At 40.6% G+C, this 27,006-nt stretch overlaps 1 long non-coding RNA gene across 1 annotated transcript in view; it reads left to right on the top strand.

Moving 5' to 3' along the window:
- Nucleotides 1-269: 269 nt before the first annotated feature.
- LOC116493957 overlaps nucleotides 270-27,006 on the top strand; it is a 100,332-nt gene continuing 73,595 nt past the window's right edge. Inside the window, exons 1-2 of the long non-coding RNA XR_004253815.1 lie at nucleotides 270-358; nucleotides 11,105-11,245. This is a non-coding gene — a long non-coding RNA (uncharacterized LOC116493957). The remainder of the gene's footprint in view (nucleotides 359-11,104; nucleotides 11,246-27,006) is intronic.

The following is a 27,006-nucleotide window of genomic DNA, read 5'->3' as shown; positions in this document are numbered from 1 at the left end:
GAGGCGAGTATGGACTGCAGCTGGAATTTGGCATAGATGGAAGAGGGATTATGTGATAGTGGGAGCCTGAGTGTATTGTATATAGAAACATTCCTTCCTCGACCAGTTTCTGTGGTGTGTAATACTCTGAGTAGGACATTGGTGTTAAACAGTCTTCCAGATTTTGAAATACTTTTTTTTTTTTTTTTTTTTTCCAGTTCATTCACAACTGTGTGTCTGCTTTGGTTTCAGACCCACTTGCGTTCTCCAACAGAAGACAGTGACACGACACAAATGGTAGCACAAGGCTCTTACTGTTCCATTCAATAAGTGAGTCTCCGTGGATGGATTACAACTCCAAAGAGAGTTGCAAAGAGAGGTAAGAATGATCATGGAGCACTGAAAATGTTAGTTCATTACAAAACCAGCAAGTTTTCATTCCCTTGAATCTTTCCCCTTCAAGGTATGGCACTCTTTGTGACCCTTTGGAAATGCATGGAAAAATCAATAAGAAAGATTATTTTATTGTCATTGGGAAATAATATTTCTTTTACAGTAATTTTAAGTAAGTTTTATAGTAATGAACACTGAATTGGGAATCACCGTCTGAAAAACTTGGTCATGCTCATTTATATGTAAGCTCTTCATATGAAATTCAAATGAAAGGGAGAACACTGCATAAACTGGTCAAGAAGTTGCAAAGTAGAAATACAGACAGTTCTGAAGCTTTTCAAATCTCACACTTGTCTCTTCCTATTTTAAACATATTTTTTGTTCTTCCAAAAGCCAAAATATTGAGGCTTTTGCGTCTAAACACCTTTGCATTTATAGTGTCAAAATGTGCTTGTATATTTGTTTCAAAAAATTTAGTTTCTTAGCGCTTTAGGCCCTGATCCTGATGCATTACCTTTACTTCTGACACATAGAAGTATAATTGTCATGAGACTCAGATTGTAGTGGTATGCAAAAACGTTCCCATGGAAAAAAAAAAAAAGTCTTGTTCTGAAAGAATGTGGAAGATTCTAGCTGCAGCCTTTTTAAAAAAATGGCCCTCTGTATTGGCTTGCCAGAGAGGCAAGAATTTCTCCTGCAGATGGGCTGGAATTAGCAGAACATGAAATAATGTCAATGATAATGGTAAGAGGATTAAACAGCAGTTCTGATGTTATTGAACGGTTTGCAGGGACCATATTAAACAGCCACATCAGTCCACAGGTCAGCCCTGCAGTTCTTCTACTGAGCAAACACAGACGTGGAGTTCCCTTTCATGGTCATCGTTTCACACCTTTGACGTATCTCAGACTCTTGGGACGTGGTGTATGTACAGCCTGAACATTAAAGATTCTTTTTTTTAGATTCTTAGTGGACACCAACATTTAAATTGGTAGTAGCAGGAAAGAGCAGGGACGCTGGCAATGGTCTTCAGTGCAATACAAGCAAGTAAGGGAAAAATTAAGCTGCTGGAAAGTTCCCTTATGGGGAACTTGATGGACTTTTTCAGTTGCTGACAAAAATTCTCCTTAAGGATCCAGTCAGTTTTAAATCTCTTTTTCTTCTGGGTTGATCTTCCCTGCATTTTGCCAAAGCTGACTGTGAAGTTGCAGTGGTTGAATTTCACAAGTCTAGAGGAGTTCGTCTCATGTCAGTGCTGCCAGGCCTCTGTGCCTGTTCAAAGTTTGTGTAGGTCTGCTGGGACTACAAATTGGCCAGAAGAAATGGAGGGAACAGTGTGTCTTAGAATATTCCTGTTCCTTTTCTATTCCAACAGAAACTTTGGCAGTTCTTTAATATTTTCCTCAGTTTTTGTCTGAAAGCAGGAGTCAGAAATGAAGAAAATAAATAAAGCAGCTACGTGATAAGCAGTTTTCTTTTTCTTTTTCTCTTTTTTTTTTTTTTTTCCTTCATATAAATATATGCATGCATATAGTAAGGACACAATGGGACAGATTCTTTTTTTAAAAAAATCTGAATGGTTTTACCTGGCTCAGTCCCGCAGCTTTCAAATAATGATATAAATACAGCTAAGCTATGTGTCAATGTAGCATTACTGAATGTAAAGGTTATTGACAAAGAGTTCTTATAGAAAGGAGAAGATAAATCAGCTGATAAATTGCAGAGCCTTTGGTCAATAATTGTTTAATATGACACAAATTTTAAGTGAAATTTACAGCACACAACCACTCCACATGTAGCCACTTCTTCCTGCAAGATGAAATAAACATGCAACCAGACAGCATAGCAATGAATTACACTCAACCTCAGAAATGTTTTAGCATGTCTCCAAGAGTGGCTGCCTGCTTCAGTGATGGATTATAACTTAGCGTGGGATCCCACAGGCATGGCAAGGTATTTATGTAGTGTTCTGATTGCTCAGACACTTGGAACAAATGTATAGCCAGTGCTAACAGGAATCAGAGTATCACTATCTCCCACTTTATTTCATTTATTTATATTTAGCAAGTGCTGGAATACTACAAGCCACCAAGCACAACTGTAGCTGGAATATGGTTTCCAAAGCTTATTCACAGTAGCTCATATTCACAGTGGGTAATGGTATATTACTCCATAAGTAGTTCCATCGATTTCAGTGGGTCCATTAGTAGAAAGAGGTGCTATTCCGTGTAGCTGAGTGTATCTCAATTTGGTCCCATTTTTGAGATATAGAAAGAGCTTGTTTACTGTTGTGTTTTTAAATGCATGAACAGTTTAAAAAAAAAAAAACTACTCCTGGTCCTCACCAAAAGGCTAATAATACTGCAAAGTGCTAATAAGGTAGGTAGGGAGCTGGTTTTGCAATATTTCATTGCTTTGCAGAAAACAATGCTACATGCTCTTCAGTTAGTGTGTAGGCAGATCTGCATCCCATGTGCTGTTTTTAGCTCTGGACTTGAGCTGATCCAAAATTTCAAAGAGAAAAGTAAAAGCTGAGATTCACATCAGTAGCAAAGAACATCAGGTGATGTTGATTTAAAGAAAACATTAATCAATCCAGATTTGCTTGGAACTGGGCCCAGGTTCACTCAACAGGTTGGTGAACCTTAGCAAATCTTTCTGTGAATCTGCTCCGTGTTTTGACTTCGTAACATGATCTGAAATCATCTGAGTTTCTTGTGGTTTTGTTGAGCACATTTTGGAATGCTCACGGGGGGTGAATCCAGGGAAACACAGAGGGGGGTGAATCCAGGGAAGCACAGAGCTGCTATATTTTGCATGATGCATTAAGGTAAGCTGTATTTCACTCTTACTGACACTCCTTGATACCAAATGGAAGAATGGTGTTGATGCTGTCAGTGCAATTTTAAAAGAGGAGACAATCACTATCTGTCAACATTCTTGTGTCTACGGTAGTCTTTGATTCAGAGCCAAGAGACAGTTTTCAAATTGTATCCTAAATGATGGTAGCATACATTTTGGACTGTTATTTTCCCGTTTTTGGTAAATGACAGAATTCTTACTGCATAGGCAGATACTGGAGTTGTGAGGAAGATGTAAAGTTTTTTGATGTGTACTGGTTTAAACACATTATGTAGTGCTAGAAAAGATTAAGATTTTATTGTGAGCTTATGGATAAACAACTTGTGTTTTAACTTTGTTCTGCTTGAATCTGATTTCATAAATAGCTGTACACAACCTCCATAGCTGAATACGAAGTATTTAAGGTCCATCTACCTCGATCAGGTCAAAAATATGATGAGGTGACATTTTCTATTCATTTTATTTCTCACCCAAGCTAGAGCCCAGAGCAATAGAGAAGTGAGACACTCAACACAAGAAGCAAAATCTGGTTCATCAGAGCATGCCAAGTTTTTGATTCAGAGTGAGCAACAGAATCATTTTTCTACAGTTGGGATCTTGGAGAGAAAGGCTGATAGGAGGAGCTATTATTTTTTTTTACATTGTTTTATGGCCTCGTAATTGAGATACATTTGTAGATCAGTATTATGAGAGGTGGCCTAGGGAAGAGGAGCAGGAGGGATCATGGAGGATGGGTCAGTGAGTATAGTTTAATGTCCTAGCATATACACAAGGTCAAACTAGTTAATGGTATTTTCTGGTCTTGAACCTGAGAAATCTGAAGATGGAAAAGTCAGTCTGCAAAGGTAGAAATTAGGAAAAAATGTAACAGGCTGCAGCATCCTTTAATGCCCCTGAGGTTCTGCCCCTCATAACCCATCAAACAGACTGTGCTACAGCCACAGATTGAATTGTCCTGTCAGTACACTTAGAAGTACAGTAGGAAGGAAGAACAGTTTGCCAATTGTACTCAAGCTAAAGCTGACATCTTTATTTTCCTCTAAAAGAGTTGTGTTTGCACCCGCTTGTATCACTGCATTTTTCCACTAAGGTTGTCTGACTTATTTAACTTGACACACAGAGCACCCCTCAGAGGTCTTTGAGATTCAAACTAACATTGGAAGTGACAGCCCAGATAACGTAGGTAATCATATCGGACCTTGTGGGACTGCACTGACTACTTTTTAATTGATAATTCCAAGTTTCTCTAATAAATTTATTTCTTAATTATATTCACCATGTCATACATGGTAGTAATGATTACCACACGTTTAAGTTTGCAGCCTAGAAGACATACTCTTCCCCAGAATGTAATCATGATTTTCCTTCCAAATTAAGATTTTCTGAGAAAGGAAATGAACAAAAGCTGCACATTAAATCCAATTCCTCCCAAATAAAGGCAGGTAAATTTTAGGTACTAAATTGGATAAGTGATTTTAATTAGATGATCATTTCAGAAGGATCATAAAACATTTAAATAATACTGAAGTTATGTATATTTAAGCAGTTTTATGGAGAATTAAAGTCTTAAATGGTAAATTTAAAATGTAAATACAAAAGTCGATGGAGGAATGTTAATTGCTTTTTCTAAGTTTCTCACATAGACTGGGATGTTACAAGAGGTATCACGAATTACAGTCATTAGTAATAATGTGCCCAATCCAAAGCTTATTAAAGTCTTTGGAGTTTTTCCATGGATTTTAGCAGCCATTGTATCAAAACAACAAATGCCTTTAACTGTGCAACTTACAGTGAAAGTTACTTGTGTGACCAGAATTATATCCGTGATGTCAATATTCTAAAATAACTGTACATTTCTAGTTAAGCTTCCTTTTAGAAGACAAAAAATGTAACTTGACCTTACAAACTTACCCAGTACCCTTTGAAACAAGTAAAAATACCTTGGCAGAAAGTTTGCATTGGAAGAAATGCTTACACACCAGGAGAAGCTGTTATGTTTGGGCAACAAAACATGTCAGCAAATTGGGTTATTGTGAAAATGAAGTCTCCCATGCCTGTCCATACCTCATTAATACTTTTACATTATTTTTTATTCAAATAGATCGAATCAAAACTTAATTTTACAATTTAGTTAGTCGCAATGTTTGAAACTTGTAAGTTAAAATCAGGGATAGTAAGGCTGAAAAATCATGATATGTGCATTTGTGTAAGTTCCTCATTTTAAATCTCCTGGAAATGAATATCCCTTTGAAAGAAGGAGCTCAGAAAGGGGACAGCAGCAGGTTACCTTGATCCCCTGCAACTATTTGCTCTTCTGGGAGAGCACAAAAGAAGCAGGGCCACATCTCCTCCTCCTCCTCACTGCCATGCAAGCATTTTACTCCATGTAGACGTAAGAATCAGCTTGCAGGGGCAACTGTGCCACCAGCAGTCAGAAAGAAGTGGGATTGCCATTGTTTGGGTCTCCTTGTGATTAAACTGTTGTTACCGGCACATGCAGGGAACAGATGTGCTAAGAGACCAGTAGGCTCCTGTGCCCAAGGGAGAAATCACAAAGAAACAGATTTTTCTTCAGAAAATATTCCCCCCCCACACACCCCTGAAATGATTTATTTCAGAATTAAGTAGTAGATCACAAAGTGCAATGTTTGTTTTCATCTTGTCAGTGCTGAGATGAGTTTGATTGCCTTTTCTAGAGGAAAGCAGAAGGCTGTGCCAGCTCCGTGGCGGTGCGCGGCCTACAGGTGCTGTCCGCCTGCGGCCTGCTGGGGCCATGCCCAGCCTCAGGGGCTGGGGACAGGTGTGTGCTCCTGGGTCAGGGCTTGTGGAGAAGCCACCCTACATGCCCGGCACAAGCACTACCTGAGGTAGAAGTGAAGCCAGTGTAAACCCGGTTGTTTCTTTTTCTTCAAAGTGTGTAACATCCCCGTTGCGCACCATCCGAGGCACGTGAGCTAGGGCTTTCCTCCGCTTGTTCCTTCAGCTGTTGAACGGGGACATTATTATGCTCTTGGATACTGAGAGGGTTAATTAATTATGTGCATGAAACCCTTTGAGATTCTCAGATGAAAGGTGGCTTTAGAATTGTTAGGTGTTATTATAAGAAAAAAGAATGATTTTATTGCTTCATGTTAATGGTTAACATCTGCACCACAAAACCTGCTTGATCACATAAAGATTCTACTAAGCATTTAATCCTAATTTGCAGGCTGATGCATATTCATTTTATTTAGAAGATTAATTTAGTCATCAAAGGTTAATCTGCCTCGGGTTTGTAATTAGACAGAGCAGTGACTTGGTGTCTCTGGGCTCACCCAGGTTGCACTGGGGTTTTGGAGTGGGCTGGGCTGTAACTGTCACCGATCTTCACTTCCAGCTAGCACTCAAAGCAGGCTTAATTTTTGGAGAAAGTAAATGGTGAGTGCTAAAAGCCCTGGCCAGTTCGAAGATGAAAACTGAAAAGAGAAATGCAGGCAGATGAACTACCCACTTCATGAATTTCAGAATGCTGGTTTAATTCATGCCCTGGCAGGCAAACTCAATGAAATGTCAGAGGATTAAGCGAGTGTTTTTGTATGTATATGTAAAAATTATTAACAGATTTCATACTGCTTTGTTGCATGAGTCCTGCTCCTCTTTCCATATTGCTGATTAGCAGTGTGCAGAACGATTCTGAGATAAAAGATTGGGAGGTTTTCTGCTTGAAATCTCAGATTTTAACTTTTAGCTGATGTGACATGGTTAGAAGGCTGTATAATACATCCTGTAGCTGCTTGTCCCTCTGAAAATTAAGCCTTTTGTGCTCAAGGCTGACTTCTTTAATGAAAAGTCACTTAAGAAAATGTGGTCCTTGTGGAGAACAAAAATAATGTTTCCTTTGCAGGTACACCAGAAGGCATCTTTAATTACTGTTTATAAAGCTGGCTGTTACTTAAGTGTGAAGAATTATTAGTGGCACTGTGTTGTCTTTTGAAGTAAGGAAGAACAGTTGCTTCTTCTTTGTCATGTCCTCACCTCTCCCCTGCTGCAAAGCTGTCAGAGCAGTGTGATATAACAGGGTGTGTACCGCACGCTGCTGGGCTTCAGAGACGTCATTAGGTAGCGAGATCCCGCTGCAAACACAGGCAGGGTGCTGGGAGGCCAGTGTGACATGGAACGTGCTCATCTGTACTGTGCTAACGTGTCTGTGGCGATGCTGTGAGCAGGGAGAGGATTTTCAAAGGGTACTTCTGTGACTTGGGGATCCAGCTCACAGCAGGTTGGATGGGGGAGTTTTAGGGTAGGAGATAAGACTGGGAAATTGCAGGTGAAAAACTTGCAAATTTTCAGTTTACCCTAAAAAGAGTGTTCTACCCATGTAAAATCAATACATGCTGTAGTATAAGTACTATAAATAAAAATCATGATACTAGATTTTAGGAAGTTGGCAAACTTTTTATGTTTCAGTGCAGCTTGGCTTTGATTGGGTTCAGCATGCAGATTCTAGGGAGTTACTGCTTTTTTTTCCCCCAGCACAGTTCTCACATCTCTGTTATGATTTGCCAGATTTCCGCTCCTCTTTCTGGTGCAGAACCTCAAGAGCATCCAAGAAGGGATTTTGGAGGCCATAAACAGTTCCTAATTGAGAACAGCCCCAAATCAAGTTAAGTGCCAGCTTGACTATCGGAATGTAAATGAAACTCTTTTATTAAAGCATTGTATCTTAATTATTACGAGAACAAGTGGCCTAACATGAGAAAGCTTTTAACATAGCAGGTATTTTCTTGAGAGCTGGTAGGTTGATTCTGAGTGGATGGTTACAGCTATGGCTTATTGTCTTTTCTGCTTTCATTTTACTTGTTCTGATGACGGTTTACTGGCTTCATTTGGACTTGAGGTGAACTTCCAGCTCACTGATAAGCTGTGATTCGTTGAGCTACTACACCTGAGGCCTGTTGTGAAAAGCAGATTTCCTATTTCCAGTTTAAAAGGCTGGAGAAGTTTTCTTCATGTTTTGAAGGAAGTTAAAAGTGTTTTGGATTGATGATTTGCAAAGCTAGGACATGTTGCTGGGTGACCCATTACTTGTCAACTGTAAATACTTGTCACTTTGCTCTTCACAGCAAAGATAGCCAGCCATGCAATGAGAGTACATGATTGCCATTCACTACAGCGACTGAAAACAAAAAGAAAAAAGAAGGCAGGAATACATGTCATTGTAAGCAAGTATTGAAAAACAATGTTAGTTACTGTTATATAGTTCAAGCCTTTCTCTTCTAGCCAAGAAACTGGGAGTGGAATAGACACACGTTTGCCACAGATTTCAGACTGCTTCTGCTAACTTAGTCATGTCCTCAACCTGAGCCTTTAGTGTCTTCACTTGCATCTTAATTTTGAGCTGATTTGTATGAACTACAGATAGGTACCACCAAAATGTGGGTCGTGAGCTTCATCTGTCATCCCTGCTGCTATATCATTGACCTCAGCAAGCTTCCAGAGGAATGAGTTTGGCCGCAAGAGGATGTGAACTGTCAAGAAGACAAACCTCTTTGTCATCCATTTGAAATGTTTGTGGGAAAGAATATCCTAAATATTTAGCAGGTTGTGTAATTTGAGAGGCAACAGAGTTTTTTTTTTTTTCCTTCCTACCTTTCCATTTTCTTTATTTAATAAAGGAAAACCTTGCCTTAGGCCTAGTGTGCTTATGACGGGGAAAAAATATCTGCCAGAATCTCCATTATTGCTCAGGCCTCTATATATAGTTATTGCTCTGGTATTTGTAATAGCAAAAGGTGACTACTCCTCTTAAGAAAAATTCTGTGTGCAGAAAAATGCCCTCTTCCTTGCACCTTTCAAACCCAGCATACCAAATAAGTCCAGGAGGGTATGTGTTTGTAAAGTTAATGCAGCAGTGCTCATAGCAGTGTATGTGTAAGGACTGGGCCTGCGTGCTGGGCATTGCAGTGATGTGCCTGGGTGATGCCTGTCTTAAAATCAGGAGGTAGCAGAGAAATCTTTAAGCCAGTTCATCTTCCTCTACCTTGCACTGTTTTGGAAGCAAAGCCACACAGACAGCTCTTTTGGGGTGCCAGTGAAATCTACCACAGCCCACCCTCGCTTTGGGTGGACAGAAGCCGTAATGTGGATCATCAGTGCTGCAAACTTCAGATATCCCCACAAAGGTCCCCTATTTCAGCACTTCATAAATACAGCCAACAGATTGCTTGCGTCAACCAGCTACAAAGATCTTGCCCCTTCATATTTTGACTACAGGGAGCTGCAATGAGTCAGGCTTGGGTGGAGGGGGGAGATCCTCCACCCAGATTGCCAGCTCAAGCTTGCCACTGGTTTATCTTATGCTCTTAGGCAACATGTTAAATTCTGCTTCTGGAAGACCTTGGGGTTAAAATCTTAAAGCAAAAATGCAGAACGTCACAAGTACATATTAATAACCAACTGCTACCTGTTGAAGTTATGTATGTACTGGGACCCTGACAGACACCCCCATCAGTTAACTGAGGTGTTTCACACTTGACCCATTAAGAGGTGTGGCACAACACTCATGAATTCTGCTGAGCATGGGCAATATTGTCACTGCTCTCAGTGGAGCCATTCAATATGTGTGCATAATGGCAAGTTCCCAGTGGGTATGCAAACATACACGTTTAGGTATCATTGAATTTGCATAGTGCTGTCCACAAAAGTCAACATTTTCAGGTTTTTAGAGTATACTTAGAGTGTACTCCTTTGTGCTTGACAATTCTGAGGCATATTCTTGTTGACTGGGATGATCTAGGCTGTAGGTCCCTGGCACTGGCATTGTTCTCTCAAATGAGTATGGTTACGGTTCCAAGACCGGTTGCTGGTACCTTCAAAGGATGAGAAACCAGCACCTCCTTTGGCTGGCAAGGCTTCTGTGCAACTGAGTGCTTCTCTTTCCCAGCAGAAAGGACTGTGCCTTCTGCCTTTGCCCTTGCCTAAGGGTGAGTTGTCTTTATTACAGTTCCCCTATGGGCACAGGAAGTGATATTATATAAGAAATCATTTTGCAACCCTATTTCTACTAATCATTGCCACTCCTACCATAATAACAGACAGATGCAATATTCACGATTCATGTTTCCATTATTTTTCTGCTACAGTTTGCATGTGTTTTCCATTTAATTACAGTATATGAATTTCAGCTCTCTCATTTTTTCCCTTCTCACATTCAAAGTTGAATTTGATATCTGTGATATATAGATAGGCCTGTGGTAAATCATTTGATGCACTTTACACTCTTCAGGCTGAGTCTCTGCAAATCTCTTAAGTACTCTGAATGTTTTCCAGTTTTGTTTGTAATGCAATAGTATCTGGGATACTATTGTAGTATCTGCACAAGACAGAAGAGTAGCACAAGCATTTAAAGACCTTTGCTTAACAACAGCAACAATGCCAAAAACGATCGTAACCATTTATACTTTTCAGAGAACTCTTTGCACTATTATATCTCAAAACAAATTTGCAGAGGAAGAAAACTGAGGTGCAATACTAGGAGATGACCTGGATACTACCAACAGGGTAGTGACAGTCCTCAAATAGGAACCAGATTTTTGTGACTGATCTACTCAGTGGGAAGCATGACTCAAAATAATTTATACTGGAAGAACTTGTGGTGTGCTACTTGTCGGATTTTTTCTTTACCAACATGTATCACCACGTTTGTATTGACCGTGCTGTAAAACTTGAGAAAGGAAATTTCAGGTCAAGTATTATATGGAAGAAGCCAGTTAAAATAGAGAGGTACCGAATTTTCAGAGGGCCTTTAGTAAATGCTTATTTATGCAATGTTTTAAAATGAATTATTGGAAATCTTACTAACAGTGGGCTCTGCCTCCTTCTCTCCTTTCAGGACAGAAAGAGTGGAATTATGCTCCCAAGAAGAAAAATCCAGAGTAAGAGCACTGGTTTAATAGACATTGGATTTACACTGGCATCCTGAAAGCAGAATCGTCCCCTGTAGATGTGGCAGTATCACTGTAGCTCTCTCCAGGTAACACACAACCCTTGTTTTTTTCTGAGTGCAGTGTCTGATTGCAATGATTTCTATGGATCCATTCACTGTGTAAATGACACATTTAAAAAAAAATATGGGTGAATGCCCACTTAGTTTTCACAACTGCCCACAGAGGTTGTGAAGGCTTGATATACTCTATTGAGTAAATAACCATAAATAAAGCAGGCTGTTAAAAATCTTTAACTATGCATGATGCCATTAAATGATACTGTTTGGAAAGAGCTGTGGTGTTTGGGAAAAATTATACATGTTTTTTAACAACTGTCCAAATATATATTTACACATACTTTCAGATGTACACAAAGCTATCTCTACAGCAACTCATGGGGCCCTAAAAGTTTTATTCAGCATTCTTTGAGTATAGTATTTTTAGTAGCTTAATCACCACACGGAGAGAGAGGTGGCAGCTAATCATAGGGAGACATGCTGATTTCAACAGAGCGAGAATATGGGGATGTCTTTGAACCTAAAGGTTAGGACCTGCAAAGTCACTTGTAGCTTACTTCTCCCACTACTTTCAGTACCAAATGGCAAAATATTTATATGGGGTGTATGTAATATGTAATGAGTGGACATACATTTCTAGATCATATAGGCTTTTAATACCTGGTTGTTCAACCAGGTGAATAAAGAGAGTTTCTTTTTTTGCTGTCCTAGGTCAGTTCTGACTGGAACTAAAGTTATTATCATTGTTTTATGTATTTATTTATTTATTATGTGTATGTCATCTATAATGCAGATATTTTGTGTTCCTGGGTTCCCTAGACTCAGAATATTGGAGATATTTGGTGTCCTAATTCCTATTCAGTCCAGGAGTAGCAGAATCTCTTGTCTTCTTCTGGCTTTGTTGTTTAACATGGATATGGTTTGTTACTTGAAAGACATAATTTCTTCAGATAAGGAACTTCAGAGCAGGGACCTTGCTTTCCTGCTTGCCTGTGATGTTATCAAGCAATAATCCTTGTTAAGTAAGGATGAATGTTCAAACATGATCAGGCTGGTGAAATATCTTTTTGGCTGCAGAGGAGATCTGGCAGAGTCTCCCTCTGCCTTTGGATCACTTTGTAGATCTTACTTTCACTGGCCAGTTTACTTCCGAGTGGGGCAAGAGGTTGTGTATGGGGTCATCAGCTTCTCCCTACTGCTGAGGCACCACCTCAGACTGACATCTCACCTGCATGTTGGAATCGTGCTCTACAAAGACATGTTTTAGTTGTAAAGCTCTAGAACCAAGTTCTCTGAATCCATGTCAGCTGAAAAGGTGTTTTGGATTTCACCAGCTGGTTTTATTGCATGCTAGAGAGCTCCTGTGTTAAGAAGACTTGTCTTAAGGAATCCTCTTATCGTTCCTGTGAGAGGTGGTTACATTTGAAATACAGTAAGTCAATCTGTCCTTCACCTCTCACGGGCAACCTGATCAGTCCCCATGGGGCAAAGTTAATAGAGTCTTGCAATATCTAAAATGCCCCTTTACAAGTGACACCATTCACTTTTGGGTTGTGCTACTCATTTGCTAATTCCTGTCTCCTTGCAAAACGCTCGAGGTGGTTCTCTGGGACTCTGATTTCTCAGTTTGACTTGTTAGGAATGAACATGGCCCTGTGTTTTTGGACAGTTGTCAATTTAACCAATTAAAAGAACGTCTTTGGATAGTTATCAGAAGCTGGAGCTGAAAACATGTTTGCAATTACTGATGACATAGCTGTTTCTATTTGCTGCTCTCTCTTTTAATTCCAGAAAGTGATATTTTTTTTGGCAGTAGATATGAGAAAATATGTCACTGTGTATAATTGCAAAATGCTGTTCATTTCTGTCTTGTAACTGTGGGGGGTTAGTTGGTACAATACATTTGGTTCGTTCTTGGCTCACTCAGCTGCATGACATACTCTTAAGTATATTATTAATTATCGTGTTAATATTCATTACCATGTTAATTTCCATGGGATCATATAATTCTACATGCCTCTAAATTGGCGTTTGAGTGTATATGCAAGCATAAAAAACACTGGATGATGTCCTAGGCGTTTCTACTAAGCCCTAAATAAAATCATATCCCATACCTTCTCCTCTCAGAGAATGTTTTTGTTTCTTTAAAGAGACTTTAACCCCACCACGATATTTGCTACAAAACAAGGTTCATCCCTGTGAATGTGCTTTGCACAGAGCTGCTTCAAATATTCCTTGCTCTTTCAGCCAGATTCTGAATACAAATCCTCAGCACTAGCTTTACTTCAATTTCCTAGATTGCATCTGCCACCTCATCAGAGCAATCGGACTGGTGAACACTGAAGAAACTGTATAATATTTCTGGTGGCTTGTATTTTTCACTTGATATGTAATAAATATGTGAATAATTGCTCTATAAGAATCTGTGAATTTTTCAGTAGGTAGCAAGTCGTTTTGCAAGAGAGACTTCTACTAGAAACAGCAACTTGCAAGCAGCAAATTTTGGGATAAGTGGTGAGCCTCAATTTAAATGCCTGTCACCCAGAGATTTATAAGAAAAGGCTTGATACCTGGGCTACATAACATTGCAAATATTTCAGGTTCAGCCTCCTGTGAGCACTGACCATCCTTACCCGAAGCCACTGAAATCAAGGGAAATGTTCTATTATTTCTGAATCCGTATCAGACTTCTAATGTGTGTGCCTGTGTGGAAGCATGAGAGCACATAACAACTAACAGAAATGCTCTGTTTTTTCAGAGAGCAGGCCCATCTAACTCACAGTTGTTCATTTCTGAAAACACCTTTGATTTGGAGGGAGTGCACCTACTGCAGCATCTAGGCTATCATGTGCTTTTTGTTTTTCTCTAATTCCAGGGAAGTTTTAAAAAGTTTCAGTGATACTTATCTACTTTTATTTCTCTTATCTTAGGGAACACACAGTGTTAAGGGAAGAGAGAGGGGTGGCTTTAGCTTCTTGCCTCAGCTGGTGGGTTGCTGTTCTTGGGCAGGCATTAAGGGCGATGCCATGACACTAGGCTGGGGCCACAGCACTGAGAATTTTATTGTAGTGGAAAGAATAGCTCACTGCCAAAGTCCCTGTACAGCAATGTATTTCAAGGTCAGGCATACTGTACAATCTTCTCAACACATGCATGTAAATAAATGGTATGGGTTGAGCTCTGTTGTCATGGACGTTTTTCCCCAGGTAAAGGTCAGGGCTATTGTGAAGAAAATTCCCCTAAGAAGCCCTGCACCTGAACACTTAGAGCTGCTGTTATCAGCTGGGATTTAGTAGTCTTGGTTCTAGGTGGCAGCAGAGCCCTTCTCAAACCCACTGAGTCGTGTGGGGTACACCTACCCTCTGTAATTATGTGCAGAGATCCCCAGATAGGCAGCCTCTGTGAGCAGCACGGCCGCATCGGCCTGTTCAGAGAGCAGAGCTTGTAGGGCAGGGGCACTGCTGCACCGACAGGTCCATGCCGCTGCTGGAGCGAGAGCTGCTGCCTGTGCAAGGCTGTGCAGGCAGCTCTGCTTCTTCACAGGTCCTTATTTGTTTCTGCAGAAGTTGCATCTTTCTCTGTACTTTAGTTCCCCTTCCTAAGGCAGGACTCTCTGGCACTCTGTCTTTCTGTCTGCAAGTAGTAGGAGCAGTTTTGAGCATGGATGAAGCCTACCAAGCATTTGTGTATTGCCTACCACAGCGAGCTCTGCCCTTCTAAGAGACATCAGTATGCTGCTATAATAATAACAATAATGGTGATGATAATAATAATAATAATGATAGTTATTTGGTCAACAGGTTGTATTCAGAAGTCATAAGGCTTATTTTAGGCAATCAGACCTATCTGAACACGGCCATTTAGAAATGTGAAATCTAATTCAGTATCTTTATATACTTCTTTTAAAGTGAAATTAGCATTTCATCTGAAAATAGTAATGGAAAGAAAATTGCTTGGTCCAGCAAGGTATATCAGAGATTCATGCAACTGCATTTAGACGTGATGATAGAATAATTGTTTTCCATCAAGCAAACCAAAGAAGAATCCATAATAAAATTTTACAAGTTAGCTGCCACTAAGAATAAACTCAAGAGCACTATATGAAATGAATTGGGTGTTTTAACTGAATCTTCTCTCAGGACAATAACTCTAATGTAGAGCCAAGGTCTGAGGAGGTCACCTGCAGAAAGCCCTCCTGGGGCATCTCAGAGGAGAAAGGAAATATTCTTCTCCCTGTCAGGTTCACTTCATGTCCTAATATGTCTGAGGATGTGCATTGAAAATGTAATATACAGTCACCATTATGAGGGTTCAGATAACAAGGGTCATTAAGAAATCTCTGAGGATAACAAACTTAACCCTGTATGAACTTAAGGATCATATCCTGCCCCTAATGCAAAGAGTAAGTCAGGGTGATTTTAATTGTGACTGAGCTAAAATGTCACTTACCATTAGAATCTTTTTTTGTTTGTTTGTTTTAGTTACAGTATTTCTCTAAAAATGTACTTGAAAATTTATAACTGACATCTACCAAACATAATCTATAGTGATCTTTTTCAGCACTGTATGGAGGAACATCTGGTTTTCCTATTAATGAAACATTTGTCATATCTGCGATTCAGTGAGTCCATGAATGGGGTGTGGTAATTCAGTGCAGGATCACAAATTAAAATACATATTGAGAAATCTCCCTGTTTGTCATCACAAGGATGTTTCTAGCTCCACGGGCTCCGTTCAGGCCCTTGGGGTAAACCAGGGTGTATCGCGACTCTTCCCGAGTGCAGAGGATGATGTGTGCTGTCCAAAGAACGCGCAATACTCCCGGTTATGAATAATCGTAGATATTATTTTGTTTTCAGTACATGGCCTCACAGCAGGATGCACCAGGGCGAGGTGCTCAGAGGAGGTTTTGGGGATTCCCGTGTTGGCTGTGTGCAGTACACAGTGCAGAGGGCTTGAAGTTCCCTGTCAGTGACAGCGTGACTTACTGTTGGAGCTGTGAAAAACCTTCCCTGAGTGTTCCCAGCCCTTTCTCAAAGTGGCACCATTTAAGCCTGTCTGTATCAAGCATGGAGGACACTTTAAGTTCCCTTGTCCAAATCCCTGTGCTCCGTCCTACAGACATGTGTCCGAGCCTTGAGCCTCAGCTCCTGTACATTTTTGTAGCTCCATTAACTGGGATGCCATCAGTTTGAACAATTACAGATTACAATGATATTAAAGTATCCAAACAGCACTTGCCAGAAGTCAGCAGGGACAGGAATTATCACATTCTTAGCTCTCCAGTCATGCTGGGGTTGTTCTCTTGGTTCCTGTGCCCCACGTCTTGCATGCGGAAGCCAGGCTGGCAAAGATCTGATTAGCAGTTTTCCTTCCGTGACCTCCGACAAGTTGCTTATACCAGTGAAGGAGCTTGGCTAAGCGTAGAGCTTTCAGTATATTGAGTTTACTTAAGGAGATTTAGGTACTTACAGAAAACTCTACGTAGATATTGACTAACTACAAGGATTATGGATGAACTTTATTTATTTTTTAGCTCCGATTCTAACTCAGTGCAAGCCAGTAGGGCTTTTTGGCTTGATAAGTTGGGGAAGTCTTTTGTTCATAGGAAAAAAAAAAAAAAAAAGATCCCTTGGGTATATTTCAAGAATGATAGAAGGAGCCTTCTTTACTTTACAGCAGCTTCAGTTCTTTGTGCCCATTTGTCAGTAGCATCCACCTCTGCATCTCTGAGGTAGTGCCAGGGTGTTGCATACAACAAAGCCATCTCCTTTCTCTTGGGACCAGGCAGAACTTTTGTCTCATCGGATTTTGTTTCTTAGAAACATTTTTTTGATTCCTGATGATTGGATGAACTGGCTAATGGCTTATTTTCTTCTTCTTTGTTTCCTCTTTGTTTGGCCACTGCACACACAATTATATTCCCTTTTTTGTGTGATGCAAGCTGTACTTGCTAACTGAAGGCACTGAGCAGCATAATCTCTGGGATGCTAATAGACACATGATCTCTGGGGAGAGGCAAAATCTGAGTCCCTGTGAGATGGGAATCCCTGCTTTCTGTGTCCCGTGATGAAATAGTCTCAGCCTAATTCTCTTCTCTGTACAATAAATCAGAAGTTATTTCCTCGGACTAAAAAGGGGTTGCAAAGAGATAAAACTAGTGATAGGAGACTTATGGCCTTTCTCTCCTTAGAACATGCAGTTGGTTAAATTCCTGCACTTCTCAGACAGCGCTGAGTGTCATGCAAGTGAGCATTCAGTCTGTGGGGAGTGGGATACAATCAGGATGCTAATGTGCTGTGAATGCAGCAGTTTCCTCCTTGATGTCACCATGCTTTGTCTCACCTTTGCTGCCAAGGTATTTGCTCACCTTTCTCCATTTGTAACTCAGATCCATACCTGCACACATTTGCAACTGAGATTTGTACAAGACAATTTTATGCTTGAAAAGGGAGAATCACTTTACAGCTTTACCTGTTGTCTGTGTAAATGTACTGAGGCTTGACATCCTTGCAAGAATTCTTTCACTCTGTGCCTCTGGTTCTCTTTGTCAGTACGAAACAGCACATGCATAGTTCTAAGTGCTGAAAATCAAATATTGACGTGATATATTAGCTTCTTCCCCCCAGTGCTCTAAATATGGCTCCACTTTGAAATTACGTGCACTACAGAATATTCAGTTGCAGCACATTGCTGGCATACAGCTTTTAAATTGTTAGTGTTTGGCAGCCCTTGGTTTTTAAATTCCTACTGATCACAAGTAGCTGGCACTAATCAGCTCCAATAGAGCTATGGTACTGTGTACCTTCTGAAATGGCTGGAGAGCAGATATACATCTAAAACTCCCATTTATAATAGCCACATGCCAGAAACACTTTACTCTGAGCAGGGTTTTTATTTTACTTTTTACATCTCTCACATTTTACATCTGGTTCAACAGTTCTGAAGGAAACTACATCTGATGTGATAGCAGGAGATCTATATCACACATCTCAAAACCTGCCAGAAATGCAATTTAAATATAGTTTTGGACAGAGTAAAAAAGTATTATTGGTATCAGATGTCTGGGCAGTGAGAAGTTGAGCTGTGTCTCTGCTTGATTTTTTTTTTTTTTTGCACAGAAGGAAATCATAAGGTGAAGTCCTGGTTCTCCTGGTTCTACTTAAACCAGGGAGAGCTTTCCCATTAATTTCAGTCATCAGAGTTTCACCTAGCAGCTGTGAAGCAACTACCAAGTTCAAGTAAAACTGTATAGTCCAAGTGGTGAAGGCAGACCTAAATATGGCCTTTTGCAGTGAGCAGCAGAGATTGGCCTGGGTTTTCAGTTTGGATAACTACCACCTGTACTGTGTCACAGACTTCAGAGAGAACTTTTCCAGTATTTGGATTCACCAAAAGTTTGGGCAGGGAAAGCTGCTCCTGGTGTATCTCACTTTATTCCGGTTTATTTTCATGGTGCAAGTGCAGAAATACCTGGAGTTTCAGATAATCTAGTTTGTCAGTAGGAGTTTTATGCCTTGCTCATCCAAGAGAGCACATACCGGCAGAACTGAGCTTCTGAGTGTTGTCAGTCATTCGTCAGGAAGGACAGAAAGCAGGACATGCCAGGTGCGTTTCACATCTAGCACCTCCGATGGCTCGGGCATGAAGGGGCTGCGTGCATGTCATCTGCACGTTTATTTGGGTTTAGCTGCTTGGAAATAAGACCGCCTGCACTTTCTGTAATTACAGCTTTAAGAATGTTGTTGCTCAGGGTTTGCTGAAAGTCAGACTTCACTGAACCAGGGCACTGAAAACTGCTAACAGCATCTGGTGGTCAAGGGGTAAGGAACATTTTCAGCCTCTCAGGTGTCAACGATAAGCCAAAGCACATATGAAAGTAGCCCAGCTGAATTCTTGTGCCAGCTGGGTAAGAAATGTCATGGCACTGAGTTGGGGACTGTTTGTGCAGACAAAGATTTATTTTATTATTACTAACATAATTATTATTATTTTATACCCCCGCTCCCCCGTGAAGGACCAGGGCCCCGGTGTGACAGGCAATGTGCAGACACGTTCCAGCTTTTGTTTTGAAGCACGCTACATTTTTGTCTTATTACTTTAGATCATAATCCAGCACCAAAAGAAATCAAAAGCTGTCTCTGAATTCAGTGAGAGCTGAGGGCATGCGAAAGCTCGCAGGAAATGCTCAGCGTGTTGTCAGGATCAGGCCCGTAATGTGTAACTCCAGCCTAGAAAACTCATTTCCTTTGAAGCTCAGTTGAGTGTTACTACTACACATCAGCATGTTGCACCACACAGAGTATATCAAATTTGATGTCATTTTTTTTTCTTCCTTTTTCCCTGGGAACCTGTAAATATCCTCTGGTAGCAAAACCAGAGAGGAATAAATTCTCCTCGATGTATTTACAAATGTGAGAAGCTTTTCAAGTTGTATTTGCAATTCTCTTTCTTGCAATGACCTCTATTTTCATAATCCTTCATGGAATATCATGGTTTAAAGAGCTTTCTCTCCCTGCTGTTTTTGTTAAAAGGTTTTTGGTGTGATATTTGGAAAGTCAAATTCTGCATTTAAATGTTGTGTTTTCACAGATATAAATGAAAGAGGCCATATTTATCTTTTTTTCCTTCCTTTCCCCTTTTCTGGGAACATCAAGCAATTCTGCTCCTCTGCATGTATTGTTAACTAAACCGTGAGAGCATACGGCAGCTTTAATAGTAAAGCAATTGTGATTACATCTTGCTTGTAATTACATTTATTTCCTCACATATGTCCAAAAAGGCAAGCATTAGTTTGGCCTGTGTAGGCATGTGTTAATGGCAGGAAAATCATCTGGCTGCTTGACAGCAAGGAAAATAGCTTACAGTCACTTAAAGTCTTTCATGTCATGGACACTTGCAAAGACGCTGGGCGCTCAGTTTCTGGCTCGCATGCTTCTAAAATCAATTGCATTTTGAGAGATGGGGAATTTGTTATATGCTGCGAATTTGCATCTAAATAATCAAAATATGGAGAAAGAGGAATAGGAGGGTATGGGTGCGTGATCACAAATATGAAAACCCGGTAATGGCACTCCAAGGGACCGATCCACAAATAGCCACGGGCCCCACGCTTTGCTGTATGCTACACCTGCAGCTGTCTGTGGCAAAAAAGCAGACAAATAAAGAGTTATGGGATGGATTTTGCTACTCTTGTGTCCACATACAGTCTCATTGATTTAATTGACTGTATGTGGAGGCCAGCACAATTCAGAGCGACCTATAGGGTCACATTTGCTCCTGTTAAAACAAGGCTTTGCCAGCCACTGCATTTCTGGCACAAAATGGCTCCAGCAATAAGCATTCTTTTTAACACAAGTCTGGCTAGAATTTTTACAGACAGATTTATGACAAAGGCAAAATTGCATGCATATTCGCAGAGAAAAAAAGAAGTTTCTTATGTGAAATGATAAACGTACTTTTGCTTTTAATGTCAACCAGAAAGTCTGCAAAGATCTTCAAAAGCTGCATTTCCCATTCAGCTGAGCAGTGTCTGTCTGATCTGATCTGTCTGATCCCAAATGCTGTGCTAGAAGAGTGAGCGTTTTTCACTGTTCGTATAAGCCACGAACTAGGCCAATTTGTAGCAAAATCTCCTGAAATTAGAGATACATGAAATCTTGTCAGTAGTGAGACATTTGGATCTTCAGTCTTGCGTGCTTGCCTTCCTCTGCCATGGCCATCTCAACTAACTGATGGTACTCTCCAGTGGAAGAAGTGAGTACCACCCAGCAGAAAGCTCTTGAAAAGTGTCTTCATCCCATGTCAGATCCTTCCCACATTTGTGGGCATAGACCAGACATTTGATTGCCAATACTCACGGTCTCTGAGTCCATAATTTATGGCCCCAGCTGTAGACATCATTGCTGAAAATTTATTCATGAAGAGCTAAATACATGAACAAATGTTAATTTGCACATCCAGTTCAGCAACAGTTTGTCAGTGTGTACAATTCAGTATTTTTCTTCCTTAACTAGAGAGGCGCCCTGAAAAGATGCTCCACAAATCCCAGCCAATATAACTGATACAACTTACAGCTGACTTCTCTGGGGGAGGCTGGCAGTCCCTGGCTTACAGGTACCAGTGAGGAATCACCACACTGGTTTTGGCTGAGTAATTAGGCTGGGCAGCCGGGGCAGCCAAAGAAATACTCATACCATCAGAGCTGGTTCTGCCCTCCAGGCAACATGGACAAAGAAACAGCAAAATAATCCTAGAAGTTGTTTACTGGGTATGTTGCTGCTGTTTACGAGGGCAAGGCATTTTCTAGTTTTCTTGAGGCAATAAAACTCCAAGCGAATGCTGGGCACACTTCTGCTGGCATAGTTCTGCTCTTCTGTCTTTGTAGACATCCCTGTCCTTTAGCTGCTCACAGTATGGGCAGTCATTAAATCTTTTAAAATGAAATTTGTGAGGATAGCCAAGAGCCACTATAGGAATAAACCCCAGTTTTGTTGTTGTTGTTGTTTTTCCATTTGCTTAGTTTTGTTTTTGGCTACTTTGTAGGTTTATTGTGTTTAGCATTCCCTGTCTCACAAACCTCCCATTGAGCGAAAAACTTCCAACAGCAAGAGCACAGAGCAGCTATCGTGGTTACTGACATCGTTTTGCTCCGAGAGAAGGAGCCTAAATGCTCTTCTCTAAGCATTATAAGCAATGGTATGGTTATTATTTGCTACGGCAATGGGAGGAGGAGGCAATGGAGGACTTAGTATGGGTACAACAAGAAAATAAAAGTGCATGATCTGTATTACACTTCAGAAATGGGGCTTGTGTTCTGACTGGAACTGAGGGCAAGTGCCAACATCTGAGCCCTGGGTGAGGAAAAGCAGAAGGCTGGACTGGAGTTTCGGTCTGTTCCCCATGACAGAATTCAGAGTGCTGAGAAATCTGGCTTTCGATCTATTTCTGGATTTGTATGCTGGGTCTCTAAGAATTATGTTAGCTTTTTGCATCCTGCCATCTGAAAATGTTAATATTTAGAGGACTTTTTTTTTCATAAAAACGGCAACAACATGGAAAATATTAACAGGAAACATTTTAGATGCTACAGGAAATTACAGCTGTGAAGAGTGTTTCATATTGTGTTAGCAGAAGATTGAATGAGGCTTCTTGCCATCCGAACTTTTAAATCCCTGAAGAGAAGGCACGTTTCTGACTCCGTATCTGCCCCCAGGTGCTATGAAAAATGTGAAGAGCAGGTATTATTGTCTACTTTGCTTTCACTGGCTGAAGAATCAGCAGATACTCTTACCTTTTAAGACAATTGAGTTGCATAGCTCCTAGGCATCATGGATTTAGTGAGATGGAGATAGCCCCTTTATAGCTATCCGAGTCTGAGCACGGCATTGCAGGCAGTGTTGGCGGTGGGACATGAGTGTCCGGCAGGCAGTGCCTGCCTGGGCCTGCCTGGGATCCTGCTTTCTGAACTGCAGGGTGATCATCAGTCGCTCCTCCTTCCCTCACACCAGCAAGGGCATCGGTATTTCAGAACTGCTCTTGGGCACAAGTGGTCTGTAAAGACACCCAAGGCTCAAGCTCACCAGCAGCCTGGACATGGCAAGTTCAGGGTGAGCAATGGAGCTGCCTGAACAGACAGGTGAATTCAGGTATGCTGAACTTTGTTTTGTTAGCTGGCTAGCATAAGTCTAGTCTGGTTACTTCAATATTAATTTTATAACGTGTATCCCTCAAGCACTAATGTGAATCACATCAGCTGACTGACTTGCTCTCAGATCCTGCCCACGTTCCTTCATATGAGGCTTATTTTCTGACCTGGTTGACCTAGCAATGTTGGTGCTGGATGAGCCTTTCCACGGGAAGATGTGCTCGCTTCATCCTGGTCAGAAAACTCCCTGGAACTAAGGCACAGAAACAGCAACAAACAAACAAAAAGAGAGAAAAAAAATCCAGATTTCTTGAGAGGGATTCAGAGATAAGTGCTGCTGGTGGTGTCATGAGTGTAGGGAGCCAACAGGGGGGTGCCTGCGAGCTCTGCAGTTTTGCTTTGTTTGTAATTTCAGACCAGCCACCGCACTGGAGAGGTCTGTCCTGGCAGTGCAGGAGCTCTCATTAGGGCTGTCTGCACTCCCTGTATATCCACTTTCTTACACCCACAGGATGGCATCAATTCTGCATGTACTCATATTCGCAAAACTGCCGTGCTCTGCAGTCTGCAAGGGGCGGATATACCTGATCTGCCTCAAACTAACAAATCCCCCTGTGCATGGAAATAAAACAAACCTCAGAAGGGGGGAAAGTTCCCTTTCTGAGATGATCAGATGCTAAAATACAGTTTCTTTTGAGCTGTATTCTGTTGGGCAGACAGCTATTGATGTGGTCCCCATTGTCACTTAGGTATTTGGTCTATTCATTATTTTCATTTATATTGTTTATGTAAAGCACCTAGAGGCCTGTGATAAGCAAATTTCATCGAATAAAATAAGCCAACTTTAGTAGGTCAATTAGCATTCTCCAAAGATCATACGTTTTAGCAGGGAGTTTTGCAGTTTACCACTGTTGTCTAAGGAGAAAATGAAAAGTAAACCCTCCTCTCCTGTACGGTGTCAAGTACCAACTCTAAATTACAATGTTACTTATTCTTACTGAAACTGGGGATTCGCTGTACGAGCTGACTAATCACAATGCTGTGCTCTGATTTCATTTCTGGAGACCATCCAATGGAAATAGCCCGCTTTTACCTACTGGGAAGAAATAGGCAAATACAGTCATGTTCCTAATATGTGTACTCAGTATATCAGCTCCTTCCAGGTTGCTTGCTAAATGCAGCTTAAGAATGTTCTAAGATACAGACGGGGAGATTTGTAATGAGACCGAGCCAATGCATTTCTAGTGTCTGTTGTTTGCTTTACAGTTGTAAAATCAATAAAACTTCGGTGTACCAAAGAATATAGCTCAGTAATACAGCGGTGCGTGCTGATGGAAGTTGTCCTGGTGTAGAATTTATTTTAGGTTCAAACATTATGAGTTTCCTTTTTTCCCTACTTACACACCTTCTGGCTCTTTCATTGCCTCCTTCCTCTCACTTGCTCGTCCTCCTTAAGGGAGGCCTTTGAGATGTTTTTTCTTCTGCTTAAGTTTTCTTTGGTTCTTTCTTGATGCCTTTCTGCTTGAAGGCCTTTCTCCTTTCTAGGTACCTTTTGACTATGATTTTTCCCTACTAAGAGTGCTAACAACTTATATGTTTAGAGTGCCATGCTAAAACTATTTTAGATTACTAAGGCCAACCTGCCTTAAGTTAGGTAAAATTAGGTACCTTTATAACTCCTCATCCAAGTAAGTGCCCTAATTTTCACTCACAGTTTCACTTTCTTTTAGTTCTGGTCTTGAGAACCTGTTGATGTTTCTGCTTTGCTAACTTAGGGTTAAACTTCATGCCATATTCAACCAGACCAAGCCCTATGAGCTGTCTGTTTTCATAGTCTACATCACGTCTCTTCTTACTGTGGGCTGTATTTGTGAAGTTGACCTTCCCGGGAATCAATCACCAAAGCATGATACTTTTTTTTAGTTTGTTGGCACTTTTTTTTTTTTTGGCTAATGTTGCTCTGACCAAATGGCACAGAAGAGGTGGGCAGAGTGGTTGGGAGAACAAGGAACAGCAGGATCCTGTCTGGACAAGCTGATTTAAGGAAAAATGATCTTTTAAAGATGTTCAGAATGACTGTTTTTGTACAGCAATGTGAAATACTGTGTGTTTTTTTTTTTTTTCCATTAAACAGGGGACATAGATATCTAAAGCAGTTCTCACCCCTGCAAAACCATTTGCTTGATTTCCCTTGGTTGCTGATGGTGTTCATCAGCCTAGTCATCCAGTGACTATTTCTTTAAACCAGATCTTTTCCATTAGTCATTGGTATTTCATTGGTGTTTCTTCTTCCTACCTCGTTCTTTCACTAGTCACCCAAAAGGTGTCACACATTACCTTGCAATCCAGTTATCCTGGTTTGGATGAGGATACAAACATTATTCTGATCTGTGACTGCTGTGGACTCTGAAAGCTTGTCCTTTGCTCATCCCACAGAAATCATCCTTACAGACATTGCATGTTACACTGGGGTAGGAAGGTCAGCTTTGGTGGTGGCTCCAGAACTTAGTGAATCCTGTCAGTGCTGAGGACCAAACCAAGCAAAATTGGATAGGAGCCTATCTGCTAATGTTGTATCGATAGACTTTTAATCTTGGAATGTAAAAAAATGAACCCAAGCCAAAACAAAACTGAGAACCAACTACCACCCTGAACCTAGGGAGATTTTATCTATTTTTTTTTTCCTGGGGTATAATAAATTAAACATAGTATGAAATGCAAAAAGGTTACATTGAGACATATAATATTTGAAGGTTTAATTCATTTTTCTAGTGTATAAGACACAAGGCTATTAAATTTTTAAAGCAGTGATCTCCTGAAGTCCCTACTTTATGAGGGCTTTCTTCATAAAGATAAATGGTTTCCTTGCCAAATCAAATGCAGATTTGAAACAAATTAAGTTAATGTTCAACGGTACAAGGTAGAATGGATGGGGGAACTGTTTTATTTTGCATTGTAATAACCATATACACCTAAATCAATAGCTGTGGAAAAAAAGGCAATAATATCACGTAACTACAGGAAATGAAATATAGTGAGATGAAGGGGGGAGCGGGTTGCAGAATGAAAGGATTTGTATTGGAATAATGACATTTCATTAAAAAGGGAAGGAGTGCTATTGAATATAAGTCCATACCAGTAAATTCTATTTCTTATAATAACACTTGAGATGAGTTAAAGTTGCCCAAGTATTGTGATAAAGCATCTTGCTGGATTCCTTTCTTATATTACGCTGTAATTTTATGTTAAAAGAAAAATTCAAAATGTTAAAGAGGCAGTGCATGTTTTCTAAAGTGCTTTCTATTTCTCTTAATGTTTCATTTAACTCGTTATATTATCTTCTGCTCCTGCAATCTGAGCAGGAGGAAGTTTATCAGTTTGTAAGCTCATCTTGAAGAAACAAAACAAAATGTGAATTTGGCAGTGGTGAAAGGTATTGGATGGAGAGTGCTGGGGATTAAAGCCCTCTCTTTATCCCCAGCACAGGCTCAGGCTGGTGAGCAACAATGCAGGCTGATAGCAGGATGAACCTGCGCTCCCTGTGATACAGAGGATCAGGTTCTCAGCTGGTGTAAATCAACAGCAGCAAGTGAAGGTAGAGTAGGTAATGCTGCTGAGTGAGGATGCGATCTTTTTTTTCAAAGTATCTTAGAAAGAAATCCTTGTTCCCCTGGTGTCACTGGCAAAAATCCCACTGATTCAAGAGGATAAGGATTTTGACCTCTGTCTTTCTATGTATCACCTCTGAAGCCTCCCTGAAAGAACCAGTTAGAAAGCAAAATACTCCATGTGCTTCACTTCAGTCATTTCTCTCACACACTGCCTTCTTTTGAGATTGCCCACAAAGGGACCAGTCCCACTGACTGGACAACTGAGAGATGCAGAAACTGCCAGAAATCAGAATGAGACCGTACCGTTTATGTCACGTGTCCGATCAAGAGGAGCTCCATGGAGGGACCAGCTCCTTTCGGTCTTTTGCACAAAGGGTATCTGCCAAAACAGGAACTGGGTGTCAGCATGGGCATGGCAGGTGAACCTCTGCCGAGTGATCTTCTGGAAAATCACTTGTAGTGTTCAGTGGCGTGTAGGATTGTAGAGAAAGTAAGGCTGACAGTGTCAGAATGCCTTCATGTCAGTGATACAA

This window comes from Aythya fuligula, chromosome 12 (assembly GCF_009819795.1).
Source record: "Aythya fuligula isolate bAytFul2 chromosome 12, bAytFul2.pri, whole genome shotgun sequence".
NCBI classification, from domain to species: domain Eukaryota; kingdom Metazoa; phylum Chordata; class Aves; order Anseriformes; family Anatidae; genus Aythya; species Aythya fuligula.
Note: the sequence above shows the minus strand (reverse complement) of the source record. Positions and strands in the feature narration are given on the sequence as shown.